This window comes from Struthio camelus, chromosome 6 (assembly GCF_040807025.1).
Source record: "Struthio camelus isolate bStrCam1 chromosome 6, bStrCam1.hap1, whole genome shotgun sequence".
NCBI lineage: Eukaryota > Metazoa > Chordata > Aves > Struthioniformes > Struthionidae > Struthio > Struthio camelus.
The window spans coordinates 5,887,448-5,901,604 of NC_090947.1; the positions used below are offsets into that span (position 1 = coordinate 5,887,448).

The window sequence follows — 14,157 nt, forward strand, 5'->3', positions numbered from 1 at the left end:
AAGGAGAACCTAAGGTACATTTCCGGAAAGCATTTTAATACACTAATGCATGAAATACTGCTGCCAGATGAATTCAGATTATCCTGGATAAGGGTATTATTACAGAGAAGGAAAACAGGCAACAGAGATATAAGCAAAGAAACTGTTAATGCTGATTTGTTGGGAACTGTCAAAAAGGGTGAAGTGAGAACTGGCGGGTTTCTAATCCCACCATCAGTTAAAATTTGTTTTGCTGTTCTTTCCTGTATACTTGTCTGGTAGAAAGAGACATATTTCAGTCACCAGCAGTGACAAATAATGCTATTTTATTTAACTTTTTAAAGTCTACCAATAAGTGAGAAGTATATCTTTTTTTTTCCCTTCAAAACTTAGTTGTAGGAGCTTTGACACAATTGGCACCCTTTCTATTATGAAGAAGTTGGCAACATTTTCTAATTTGTGAGGACTCTTAAATTCTTTGAAACCTAATTGTAGAGTATGTTAAGCTGATCTTTACGGTCTTTTCGCATGCAAACTGGTGGCTGTGCACATTCCTACCTGGTTTGTAATTTGTGCCACCCCAAAGGGAGAAGTTAATGTGAGACAGCCCACCAAAAGTTGGACTAATGAAAAGGTCAAATATATTATTAAGCATTAAAATTCTGAGAAATCCCTGTTGTGAAAGAGATTGTAACAAGAAGAGGAAACAACGCAGCATGAACGCTCTCTCATGATAATGATCTCATGAACAGGAAAGAGCGGAGGAAGTGGAACACATTATTCCTGTTACAATATTTGACTCCCCCCCCTTGTCCTAATCTGATCTACTCATAGTTTGGACTGAAAGATATTGGAATTTAGTTAAGCTATGAATTACTTCTACCTTTAATTTAACTAAGCAAACGAGCGTGTTTGATTTTATCGGTATGAAAAGGCTTCTGAGGCTGAAGTTGTCCAGTCTCAACAAAACATCCGCCCTACCGTAGCCTCTTCTCTGGCCTGCCGTGCCTCTCGAGGACCACCCTCTCTGTAGCAGGCCTCACCTGCAACTTGGTCACCTATCTTCTGCGAACTGGGATTGGTCTGCTGTCCCATTTTGGCACCGGCAAGTGGGTACCAAATTAGCTGGCGATCAGTGGAGCTGTAGAGAAATGTTCATTTTAAACTATCCTTGAGCAAAACTAAAAGTTTTAAACCCCTCTGTCATTATTTGTTAGCCCTGAGTAGGTTTGCCGTATCTAGATGCACCATCTGCAGGATGAACAAAAATTGGTTAAGTGATCTCAAATATGAATAAATAAATTACTGATTTTTACTGTTGCTCAGTTTAGTCTGCTGTGTAACTCTACCACTGGAGGCTTGTGTTTTGGATAGGCTTTTGTCTCGTGTAACGATTAGCCTCTGCCTCACCCACGGACAAATCCAACGACAAACGCAAGGATGACAGAGGTCTGCCTGTGTTCATCTCTACGGTCGCTGGAGCTCACCCAGTAACGCACGGCTGCCCAGTCTCAAAGGACGGACGGCGATGGAAACACGCTGAAGGTACGAGCGTGCTGCAGATGTCCTGCCTCGATCGGGTCCTGGATTCAGTCCTGGGGATAGTGGACAGCTACATCCTATGAGGAGGCTGACCAGAGTACGACTAGGATGCCCTTGATCACTCCAGTGGGTGCTGGGTTTGGCCCTGGGGTGCTGCAGCGCCGCTGAATTGCCAAGCAGTGGTATCAGTGGCAGTGGTGTTTCTTTTTTCCCCCCCTGCATAGAGACACAAGCACACAAGCAAGTGAACTGAGGAGAAGGGGGAAAACAGCCTAATTTCACAAAGTTCACCAGACAGCCACGGGTGATTAATAGCTCGGGGTCGCTCACTGCAGGTTGGGTGGGGTTGGCTAACTCACCCATGTGCACACTTCCACTCCTGGCTGAGAAGAGGTAGTGGCACGGCACGGTGGCATGAAAGGTGCTGGGGAAAGGAAGGAGTGAGGGGAAGACCCGCGTTTTGCCCAGAGAAGAAAGGAATTGCCTCATGAGCTGCATTTTAGTTTAAGGCACTGTTGTGTGCACAGAGATGCGGGCAGCAAACCGGGATCCATGCTGCTTTAGAAGGGTTTTTGACGTGGATGAGATCAGTCTAAAACTTGATTGACAAAAAAAAGACAATGGAAAAAAATGACCCCATCACTCCCCCCCCCACCCAAATTTCTATCTAGCTCCAATAATAATTTTGAACGGCATAATTTAGAGGCACAGCAGGGCTGGAGATAAACTTGTTTTTGTCTCGGTGCGGTGTTGTGAGACTACTTTCACTCTCACATTAAGCAAACTCTGGATGAAGTTTATTCAAGGCTTTGTGCTATCCGTCGGCAGAGGGGAGGGTTCATTGCGCAAGGGGGACAGGGCACATCTTCCCCCTGCATCTGCTCAGGCCACCTTCTCGGCTGAGGGGGGTAAGTGCTGGCATGACGGGCTAGACCTCTCTGGTGCCCTCAAGGGTGCTCTGGTCCTGTGGTTTGCGTTTCCTTATCATACCGTGCAAAACATAGCTATTGCAGGACCTACAAGGTGAAAAAACCAGCCGAGTGTCTAGCAGAGGTTCACGTTAGAGCCTGAACGTACGAGTGTTGAGATAACTGAACCGCAACTTTGGATGCTGTCTTGCTAATTATTCAGCATTCACCAAAATAACTAGAGCAACAATTCTGCAGATTATATTGGAATAGTTTGTGGTTGGCTTGAACCATTGTTTTCTCCTATGAGGACTGAAACACGAAGCATTCTTAAAGGCCTATATTTTTTAAAATTATGACCTAAGTTTTTTTTTTTTTTTTACTTACTTGCTTCTCTTCTATCCATTCACTATAGAAGCGGGGGGAAAAAACTCAAACAAACAAATAACTAATTGATGCCCGTTATTTTGCTTTCTGCTGTGCTTTTATTTCTTCTTATTGCTTGCTATCTAGTGTTTTTCCTCCCTTTGGAGAGTTTATCAAAGAAGTAAAAGGAGAAATGAAACTCTGGTGATGCAATGTTTTCCAGGTGCATCTAAATCTTACCATGTCGAGAAGAAAAGAGAAACTCAAAACCTGCCCTGAAATGTTTCAGTTTCAGGGCTCCAAATACTCTTCTAATGTTCTTGAAAGCACTTTAGGACAGACACACTCTTGATATGTGTGTAGATGGTAAAGAAATTATCCTTTCCTGGTCGTACTACTCAAAGCCCTTGTGATACACTGTTCTACCCATCGTGCAGCTGTTTTAAAAATCCATGCGATTTTACTTCTTTAAAAAAAAAAAAACTCCAAAAACAAAGAGCTTCCTTTTACCTCCTTCAGACGTCTTTCTGCAGAGGGCTGTTTTTAGGTCAAGAAGCCAACTCTGGTTTCAGGTAGCAGCCTGTCAGGCAGGATTTTTTTTTTTTTTTTGGCCCATGGATGAATGATTGGCCTAAATCAGGAATTCTCAAATTATGATTAGTCTCTTTGGGCATGAGCAACACACCTGTAATTTCTCACAGAATCTGCTTTGTGGCACAAAAATCGCGTTCCCTCCTGCACCGGTGCGTGAAAGCCATCCTTACGTAAGGAGCAGCCTAGCTCGCCTGTTTTATCGCTCTAGCGGCATTTGCGAACGTATGCGAACGCTCGGCGTGTTTGTTTGCGCGGTGACGGTTAGCGCTCGTTGAGCAGCGAGACTAATAGCGCTGCCTGGAGCCAAGCAAAGTGGAAGGTGGTTGCGGCATGAATTTCCCGGGCTTGATGCGCCAAACGCAGGCAGTCCTTAACCTGCAGCACCCCTGCCGTTCTTGGTGGTGTCGTCTGTGATTTCGGTTGTGCCAAACCAGAGGATGGCTTTACAAGCGATGGAAACGGCACCTCCGTGCACAAAAGGCATTAATAGCAGGGCTGGATGAGCGCTGGTCTGCTGCGGGTATGGGGGGGCTGGTGATGGAGCCATCTGGGCAGTCTCGCTCAGCCAGGATTTCCTCTGTCTTTCAACAGATCGGTCCCTTGTGCCTTCCCCACTTCCTTCTGGGCATCATCCGCCTCATTTTCTTTGGGCTCTGCTGGCTAATTTCCCCCCCAGCTTCTTCTGCTGCAGTTAGAGGATTATCTATGCCTAACAGCTAAGGGGAAACTGAGGCATCTAGCCGTTGAGTGTATCACACGAAATTTATCAGCAGAAGTGTAACTCTGAAATATTAAAAAAAAATCACAAGGCCGACAGGTTTCGAGGAAGATCAGGGTGCTATTAACTCGATTACCTCTCCAGACAGGAGGGATGGACCAAGGGTAAAAACCTGGGACAGCAGAAGGGCAATATGGCTTTCCCCACCCAGTGTGTTCGCATCCTCCTATGCGCTAAGTGAGGAGAAAAGGTTTAATTAGGGAGAAAGATGAAAAGCGGTTTAGTTTCCACTCTCAAGTTAGAGTCTCAGGGATAAGCCAGGTCCTGAGTACCCAGAACAGTTCATTCCCCGAAAGTTGTATCCAAGAAGTTGGGGTGTCAGTTGAGTTGACCCACATCTGTCAATAAGTGTGAGAATGCCTCAAATTAGAGATGTCTGGAGAAGCAGTGCCCAGGGGATGCGGCTTATCCAAGGCATCAGACCCCAGCTCTGACAGCTATGAAATCACTTTGTCAGCTGTGCTAGGTGAATGAAATGCAGAACAGACCCTGTAACTAAGCTAACGTGTTAGGCAGTTATCAAGGAGTCTGTCTCCAAATTGAGTCACCAGTTTCTTATGTTAGCATGTTGTTAGACTAATCTTGTTTTTACTTCACAAGATTTAAAGAAATCTTGTCTTGCGATAGAAGTGATGGCAGGTGTGTGGCATCTACTGGGTATCTAACTTCCGACAGGTGTTGAGCACGCTCAAGGTAGCATGCAACATGACACCGCCTCCCATGGCTGAAGGCTTCCTGAGGGAGTCTGCGGTCCACAAGGGCTGGTAGTGCAGGGCGCTGTGTCTGGGGGGTAGCTGACAAGCAGGCAGAGAGCAGAGCGAGGTTTTGAGGCCCCATGAGTCACTCTGAGCCCAGGGAGGGCTCTCTGACAAGGTCCCGTGGGCACAAAGAGCGGTGGGGCTCTTCACCTAGGTGTCAGCTGTTCAGGAAGGGCTGGGCACAAACATAGGGATGTGCTGAGGAAGCTTCAAGTGCTGCTTCTCTGCATGCCAGGATTCAGGCAGTGGCAATGTTGAACTGGCCAAGGACTGGTCCAGGCACGTATGAAAAATCACACCTGAGCTAAACATCATGCTAATAAAAGAAACAGCCAGTTTAGGAAAAGCCAACTGATCTTGGTTTGGAGAGTTACCTACAGGTGCAACAGGTGGCTGCAACCCTTTTGGGATAAAATCCTGTTGCATTTTTCTCTTGTAGAAAGGGAAGATCTCACATCTGTCGAGAAGGACTTCACTGAGTGGTCAAAGAATGCATGCATGAAGTCTGAAGGAGAATCTCCTCAACGCTTGCAGTTAAGCAAGGGGTTAAAATGGAAAACGTTAATGCTAGAAGAACTAGACAGTGCATATGGCCTTTATCAGGTACTTATGTAATAATTTCTGGTTGTGATGTACAAAAATGTTTAGGGATTTGGGCACCAAGGTCTCACTCATTTTTTTCTGGCAGCTTTGAGCCTCTCAGTCTTCTGCAAAAGTTGTTATAATTTGTCTGTAGAAGGAGCACTTATATTCAATTTATTATCTTCAGATAACTTCAGGTCTCACTGACTAGTGGTGGCTGCATAGTAAAAGTTACCTTTTCTACTGGATGAATCAATCTCAAATGATGTTTTCATTCTCTCAGTGTGCAGGAGAGATGCAACTGATTGTCTTCAGGCAGAGGCTGAAATTAGGTCTCATCCATCTTGGGAGAACACTCTAACCAATGAGTTATTGAATAAAAGCCGGCGGTGCCAGAGCTGCCACTTGTCCTCCCCACCTTTTTTAAGAGAAAGAGTGAGAGAATTATCCTGCTCAAACTCTTAAATTGAAAGGCTGAAGTGCCACATTAAGGAGCAAAGCCCAAGCATTAGGAAAACACAGAAGTGTAGAGTTATGTGGAGAGGTGAGATGAAAGACGCCTCCATCCGAATTCCTTCCTCTATTGACCACGGAAGGTCTCCCATTCCGTTTGCTGAGTCCGGGCTATTGCCCGTTGTTGGGATACTTGAATGTGTCTTGTTCTGAGGCATACTGCTCTTCCCACCCATTCACCACGCAGGAAACGTCTCCATCCACTCCAGGCTCTGGATTTTGCTGTGGAGATCAGCTTCTGGAGAGCTCTGGTAATGCTCAAGGTTGCAGCCCTGCGGTCCCTTTTTCAACAGTTTGACCCAGTAAAGTCAATGAAAGTGAGAGCATTGCCTCTGAGAGCCTTAGGATTCACCTATATTTAGAAGCAAATGCATAATAATTGAAATAGTGAATGCAAAATACAACAGCTCTCATTCTGGAGAATAATAGAATAATAGTAGGGTTTTTTTGGATTTACTTAATGTATTCTCTTATTCTAGCATAAGCACATCCAGAAACGCTCTTCTAGTCAATTTTCAGGTGTTAACAAGCTGCTTTTCTTGGTCTCACAAGCTCATCTTTGAAATGGGAATAACTTAGTTTCCCATATGCTGTGGAAAGCTATTTCATAGTGGGAATCTTCTGTATAGTCATACAAAAGTTTAGTGGACCAGGTGGAAAATATTTGGCAATTAAATTGAGTGCTATGGAGCTAGAGCTTGGAATGACGCAGTCGATCTACTCAAAGTTTGTGTCTCCTGTTGTCAGCAGTTGATTGCGTTGATTCCCAATGTTGCTCTTCAGTGGGGGAAAAAGCCCTTGAAGAGATGGCAAAAAATTTCAGCTGCTTTCTGATAACTACATTTGAACAGATGGTTGCGTTTATCTGAAAGGAAATGGTTAAAAGCAGTTCTAGCTTTGAAGTTGTACGGCAAACTTATTGGGCTATTAACAAAGAAAAGTTGCTTTCTGTGAATGCAGGAAGTGGCCTCCAATAAAGTTTACAGAATTTCACAGAACAACGGACATAAAAAGGTCAAGACTCTCCTCAGCTCTTCATGTCTAATTTTATTTCGAGCAGTAGCTCTCTCTACTGGTTTAAAATACTGAAGTTCGAGCCATAATGTTGAATGGTTGCCGTCATCCTAAAGGTGAAGTCATCCTTTTGAAGCAGCAGTTAAGGGTGGATCAGTCACTGGTTTTCAAAACTGCATAGTATTTTCATGACGATTAGTAGCTGGTGTTAGATCACCAATAAAACACTTTTCCTCAGTGCAGAAAAGGCCAACTTCAGGATTTTTTTTTCTTTCTCCAGCTTTTTTTTTTTTTTCCAGGAGCGACATTATGTATGCAGAAGTGATTAGTCTCGTAGCTCAATAAAAGAGTTTGCTCAGCCTTTCCAGACTAACTTGACTGGAGGCACCAATAAACCATTTCAGCCCCAGAACGCGTGACTTGTAGAAAGTAATAAGCATGGATAAACACTTGGTTTGGCTGGAAATTGTTGCACAGTATTGTTTCAAATAGTGCCCACAATGATTAAATTCACCTTGAATTTAACAGCTGCTCTCCCTGGAACAAAGGACAATATTCAGGCTGGCTACTAAAATCTACACACGTGCTCAATATTGCACGGGAAGGAGGAGAGAGGAAACTAGCACAGACTGTGATGATTGCCGGAGAAGTTCCTTGTAATTTTAGGATTATCCAACTCCTAGAATATGTGGTGAGGGATCCCGAGAAATCCCACCGAATCCATGCCTGTCTGTAAAGGAAGGATCCCATATCTCTCTGTATCCCTAAGAGCTGTTTATGCAGCCCGTTCTTAGAAATTTCCGGCGATGGAGCTCCTGCTATTCCCCGTGCTTTGCCCTCCTTGCTGCTAGACGAGTTTTCCTCATGTTGAAGCAGTATCTCCCTTGCTGTAATCTAAGCCCACAAGTCCTTGTCCCAGCTGCAGGGGATGTGTGGGGAATAACCCGTTCCCTTTATGTGATTGCCTTCTATGTTCTGAGGTATGTCACTAATAACTTTCCTCAGCCTTTCCAGGTCCCTCATCCTTACCATCATGGTGACATTTGGTGAACTTCTCCTTAGTCCTACTGCCCTTCTCTGGGCTTCCCCCAACAGGACAGTGCCCTTCTTTTTGAACGGCAGTGTCCAAAATGAAGCACGGCACACCAGCTGGGCCCCGTCAGCACCCGGCAGAGAAGGAGATTTACTTCCCATGTCTCGTGGACGTTGCTCCTGCCTGTATTTCCCTGTGACGTCACCGTGAGAAGTACCGCGGCGTTGCTGTGAAAATGCCACTGCGCCGTGGCGGGGTGCTAGGACTGCTTCATGGCCTGATGCTCAGGGAGCCCCAGGCTCTCGCTGTCCCACCGGAGCCAGAAGGTAATCGGGGCATTCAGCCTTTGGCAGGAGCAGTCTTGGAATAAGTGAGAGCTGGCTGGAAATTTAAGCCATGAAAATAAAAAAAGAGTATGATAAATCTTTGCTGGAAATCAGTGCATTTTAAATACGGGATGTTTTTTTATTGCAGCCTCTATACCAGTTGGTTAATGCCCTTGATTTCTTATAAAAGCCGGAGGAAATAACTTTGTACAGCAGGATAAGCATGCATTTGACGAAGTTCCAGGTACGGCAATAGCTAAGAGCCATGAAAGCTAGGAAGAAAATAGCTGCCAACAGTCCTGTCTAACTAGGATGATCCTGATTTTCTACTTGCCCTGTCGAATTCTGCTCCCACATTATTTTCTGATGAGGCTGAGGACAGGATTTCCCTTCCAGAGCCACCTTCGTTCCTAGCAGTTTGAACAGTGTTTTCTCTGTGGGGTATGGAGAGTCCTGGAAAGAAAACTGTGCCTCTCTTCTCCTGCCTCACCTCCATTTTGCCTACAAGGACTGCCAGGTACTGAGCAAGGAGGACACCCAAGATGGGAAGAGATTTAACCTCTAAGGTTCAAACTTCTTCTGCCGAGAACAGGACCACATCCAAGATGATATTTATGAAAGCGTTTTAGAAGAAACCGATTTGCCGTTGGAGGTTGCCAGAGGAATGGGTCACTCACTCCCAATCACAGCAATTGGAAATACCAGACCAAAATTTCCCTGATAAGGAGAGCAACAGGCCAGGTAAGACTTCACCATCCCTTGATAAGAAAGTCTCTGTGCTGGAGAAGTTTGTATGTGTGGACTGGCTGGATGCTTCCAAAATGTGCATGAGCAATTAAGCTTCGGCATTCTGGTCTGAAATAAACCCAAACCCTGAGTGTTTGAGGTTTCCTGCCACGGAAGATAAATATATTTTTGCAGCTGTTAGCAATGGGGATTATGGGTGTGCTATGCAGTTGCAATGTTTTATCTTGCATACTTGTGTAGCACTGCAACGGGAGTTTAAAAACTTCAAATTTTAACACTTCTCCGGAGGAAAAAAAGATGATTTTTTTGAGTCTTCCAGGTCATAGTGCAACACATATGGGAGAAAGCCTGAGGTAATGGTTACAATACTTTTCCTTTGTTCTGGCAGAGCACCCCTTTCAAGACCGATGAAGGACATCACGCGTTTGGATGACCAGTTATTTCTGGTAATATATGAAGCGAAAAGGGAAAATATGACACTACTAGAAAAATATAAACTTCAGGCTTTCAGGCACTTTCACAGTCCTTTAACATAAGTTGAAAATAGATGCTTAAAAGTTGGCTAGAAATATTTACCCATGGTTACAGATTAAGCAAAATGTCTATTTTATGCCTTTTTCCTCATCAACCTGCTTAAAATTGCTAAGAAATTAGTTTTCACTCTGAGTAATACAGGCCTATACACGTTTTTCTTCCTTCTAATATGTAAAATAATTATTTTTTGGCCTGCTTCGTAAATTTGAAGTTAGCCAGACACGTAACTAAACGATTATGAAGTAAGAAGCTTTTTTTTTTTTGGTGTGTGTGGGGGGAGGGGGTCCTTTTTTTTTTTTTTTTTGCGCTAGAAGAGTAAAGATGCTTGATGGAGTGCAAGCCCCGATCTGGAGCACTTCAGTTCAAGTACTTTCTTGGCTGCAGATTTTGCTCTGTCCAATGAAATTCAATTCTCTGCCAGGACGTTAGGGATAAGGGCATTCTGCTTCACACAGCTGTCTGGAAGACAAATAGCTTTAAGTAACAAATCATACCAGGGTGAGAGGGTGGGGTGTATGGAATGTGTAGGCTAGACGTGGGACGTATGGGAAGGCTTATATTGAAACCTTGAACGTGCACGCAGACCATGGTTTGGAAGGAGAAGTTCAAGCCTTTTTGCCCTGTTAGATGAATTGGACCGAAACGGTATAATAGTCTTTTCAAGCCTATAGTGCTAATGTTTGGCTCTCAGAAATCTGTGCAGGTGTGTAACTCGGTACTTCTACGCCCAAAGGTATTCCTGCGTGTGCTTCTTCGTGGACTGGGGCTCCAAAACGCCACATCAAAGCACAATGACGTTGTTTAGGGAAAGGGAAGAGAGCCTCCCCTTGAAATGTTATCTCCTCCTCGCTGGATGCTTCTGACGGGGCGCGTTGCTTCAACTGCCCGTACAAGCGCGTTGCTCAAAATAAAAACGTGGCACTGCGCAGGTGGAAAGGACGAAATGTTTCGGGAGGGCTTAAGCAGAAATAAGAGCACGTGGCTAGAAATACCTCTCCTGCTATGCAGGGGGGGACGTCAATGTCAAGAGCCCCTGTGGATGTGGGTAAGGTAGGATGCCCGAGTAGGGTCTGCTTTTTTGGCTCTCTTAGCGCACAGCTCTAGCAGGAGCCCACCCTGCTGCTAGTATTTGCAGCTTTGGGTCTGACTTTGGCATGAAGTTTTAATACCAGCACAGAGGGAGTAATGGACAGTGTTTTCCCCTTGCAAGGAGTGAAAAGCAGGGTGTGTGTTCATCAGGTGCCGTTGAACAGATCTTGGGGCAAAGATAGAGGAACGCATGGGGAAGAAAAGCTGTGAAAACGTGGGTGACGAACCCCTTTCGAGACGATTCTGCCTCAGTCAGCAGTTTCGGTAGCCGTACGGTCAGCATTTAGTGTGTGCGCGGCGGGGAGGGCGTCTTCCCTTCTCACCCGGAGAAGAAATCCATCAACGTCTTGGTCACCCCCTCCGCAGCAAAATCCGTCGGTCGGAGGGAGGCTGGCGGCACGGGGTTAACGTTTCCTCCCCTCGGCGTGAGTGACAGTTCCCGTTTCCCTCCGACATGAACTTCTGCGGTCACGGTTGCGCTCCAACCTGGATGCCTGACAAATCCCCCGAAGGCCAGACTGTGCGGGTCAAGTTCAGATGTCTGGCAAAAGCTGAGCCAAGGCGGGCACGTCTGCTTTGAGAGCTGGTAGTCCCCCCCCCCCCAACCTTTGCTGGCCTGCACCGGGGTGGGAAGGCAAAGATGATAAATGATTCACGAGAACATTTTTCTCGGTGCACGCTAAGTGCCACGGGGCTCTGGAGTAAAATTGGAAAACTTAATTCCTTGGTACGGGCAAGCCTTCGTTCACAGCCCGGAGAGCATCTCCCTTGCTCTCCAACAGCCTTAAAGCACCAGGGAAAGCCCGCGTAGTTGCAGTCATTATTTTATGACATGACAGAAAAAGGCTTTATAAGCCCATGGGGAGAAGCGCGGAGAGCTTCCAGTTCTTTGTTTCAGGTTTTGGCACGTTTATGTCCCTAGAAACGTGGTCCGGACAGGTGCAGCCTTCTCTTCCGAGCCAGCGACGACAGGTTGGCAAGTTCAAATCGTTCACAGACCCTGTAGATGCTCTTGTCGCTCGCTGGTCTTGGAAATGCAGATTGATGGGAACTGAGGAGATTTCACTTTTTCTGAGGTTGAAAGTTGCATTTTGCCAGCAGCCGCTTCAGCTCCAAATTAAGGAAAGTTTCATCTGGGTGGCATCTGACATGTGGCTTGCCATAAATTTGGAAATGAGTAAGATGCCACTTTGGAGCGAAACAAAATCCCCTGATATTAACACATTACAACCATGTTTTCTCCTGTAGAGTACTGAATATAAGCTGCTATTTAAAGTCATTTTAGTGGGAAACATCTGCTGGTGGTGGCCAGCAGATGATGGTGGTGGCTCTCTGTGCTATTTGCTTGCAGGATTCAGACGTTTGTCTTCCGTTTCTAGAGGCTACGTCCATACACTGAACTTCAAGATTGAGTTGCTCTCAGAAGATCTGTACGTCGGTGACTAGTATTTGTCTGAGATCATGGTGCAAATCCTGTTTCTGTTTGCAGATCAGCACGGCGGGCCCGTGGCATCTGCCTGCGTCCCAGACGGAGTAGCACCATCTTTGCCGCTGCGTTCCCTCGTCTCATGGCAGAGGCGAAAAGGGGTCACTTGGCCTCTCTAGGTGACAGGCCCTCTTATCCAAAGACCACGAGAGGTGTGTGAAAAGCGCATGCCGTGAGTGTGTATTTGAGACAGATCTAAGCTTTAAAGAAGAATTCCCCTGGGGGTTATGGGTCACACTGGACATTATTTACTAATATTTATTTTTAAATGTTTAAACGCATCCGCTTGAGGAGGAGACTTTTAATATGGAAAAAGTCAAATTCCGGCAAATGAGAAATTCAATCTGACCTAGATTTCTGGCCAGAAATCCTGATCGGTATAAAGTAGCTACACTGAAGTTCTTACTCTCCAATTAGAGAGATGTCGGAAAGAGCACAGCTAAGCAGCAGTCTGGTAAACATAGGAATGTTTTCATTAAACAGCTTTGGGATACAAAATTATTTATACTGACCTTGTTTTCCAACTCTTCTGAGGCCCAAGGAGAAATCTTGAGACTCTGTAAGAAGTAAGGCCCCTTCATTATATTGCTTCCCATCTGTCAGGTTAGTTTTTAGGATATGGAGGTATTCATCTCTCTGGAAGTAATGGGGATTTCACAGGCCGGAAAAAACACAAATGAAACTTTGTTTATCAATGAAGGGCCTAAGAGAGCTTTGCCTCATCATATGGGCACGAACTTAATTACAGCCAGCTGAGTTAGGCTGGTGTGAGCAAGCTCATATTTGTCCCCCGAGGTGATATTGCAGAGCATGTAGCTTTTTGGAGGTGCAAAAACTAACGTTTCAGGTCAAGGTCATTGAGTGGAAAGAGTTCCTGGGGGTCTCGTGCACCTCCTTCTCTGGGTTTGTGGTACGATCGTCTTTCCGAACGGCGTGCGTGCAGGACCCGCGAAGGTGAGGGTTGAATGTAGCCCCAGGTGAAGGCGACGGACGAGCAGAACGACTGCTGCCCCGAGGAAACCGAAGGAGCTAGCGCAGCAGCCCGGGGAAACGGCCCGGCCCAGTGCGCGCGCCTGGCGTGGGACGGGTGCCCCACCATGTAACATCACGTGAGGCTGCAGTACTCTTGAGTCGTGGAGAGGGTGAAAGGCGCTGAGTAGCCTAACGGCATGGTCAGAGATAGCGTGCCCTTGCAGAAAAGGGTATGATTTCCCTAAGAGCTTAAGAAACTCGGGCGTCTCACTGAAATAGGAGCACGTTCCCTTTCACTGAGACTTCCACGTCAAGTCTTGTGATAATTCAGTGAGATGTCTGTCCTTCTTAATCTTCTGCACCCAATGCAATATTCTAGGGGTTAAAGGAGGAGCAACCGCAGCTGAAACACACGGTGCCATGTGCACAAAGCCATGGAGGGGGAGTGATCCGGTTCACGAATAGCATCAACTTGGCAGAAGGTTGCAAAAAGCAACCTGCGCTTCGCAGATCTGGTGCAGTTTAAGCAGTGTTTCTTGCTAAAAGTGACATGACACCAGGCTTCATGAAAGAGCGCCTGGCTGTTCGTGTTCATTTTAATGGAACTATTTATTACGTTTTGGAAACTGTAATTAAAAGTGAAATCACCCATTTGACATATGGTTTATTGGCCCCATCTAATTAAAGTCTGTCTAGGAGAGAAGTGCTGCAGTAAGCACAGGTGGAATTCCAGTGAAATTCTACTCCGGAAATACCTTCTCAGGGCATGTTCAGACCAGGGGGGAAAAAAAAAGAAAGAAAGATGGAATTAAACTGAATAATGCTGGCTGCAGGAAACGGATGAAGAGATTTCCTATTACACTTAGTTTTTTTTTTCTTCTTATTGCTGTCCCCAGTGAATAGATGCAGGACTGGAGCAATACTATGTGTGTGAAA

General features: G+C 45.6%; 1 long non-coding RNA gene across 1 annotated transcript; it reads left to right on the forward strand.

Moving 5' to 3' along the window:
• LOC138067610 (uncharacterized) lies at window positions 1-9,589 on the forward strand. Its single transcript, XR_011141796.1, has 5 exons — window positions 1-1,524; window positions 5,365-5,528; window positions 8,040-8,393; window positions 8,542-9,134; window positions 9,529-9,589. It is a non-coding gene; the product is annotated as an uncharacterized lncRNA (long non-coding RNA).
• The last annotated feature ends 4,568 nt before the right edge of the window (window positions 9,590-14,157 follow it).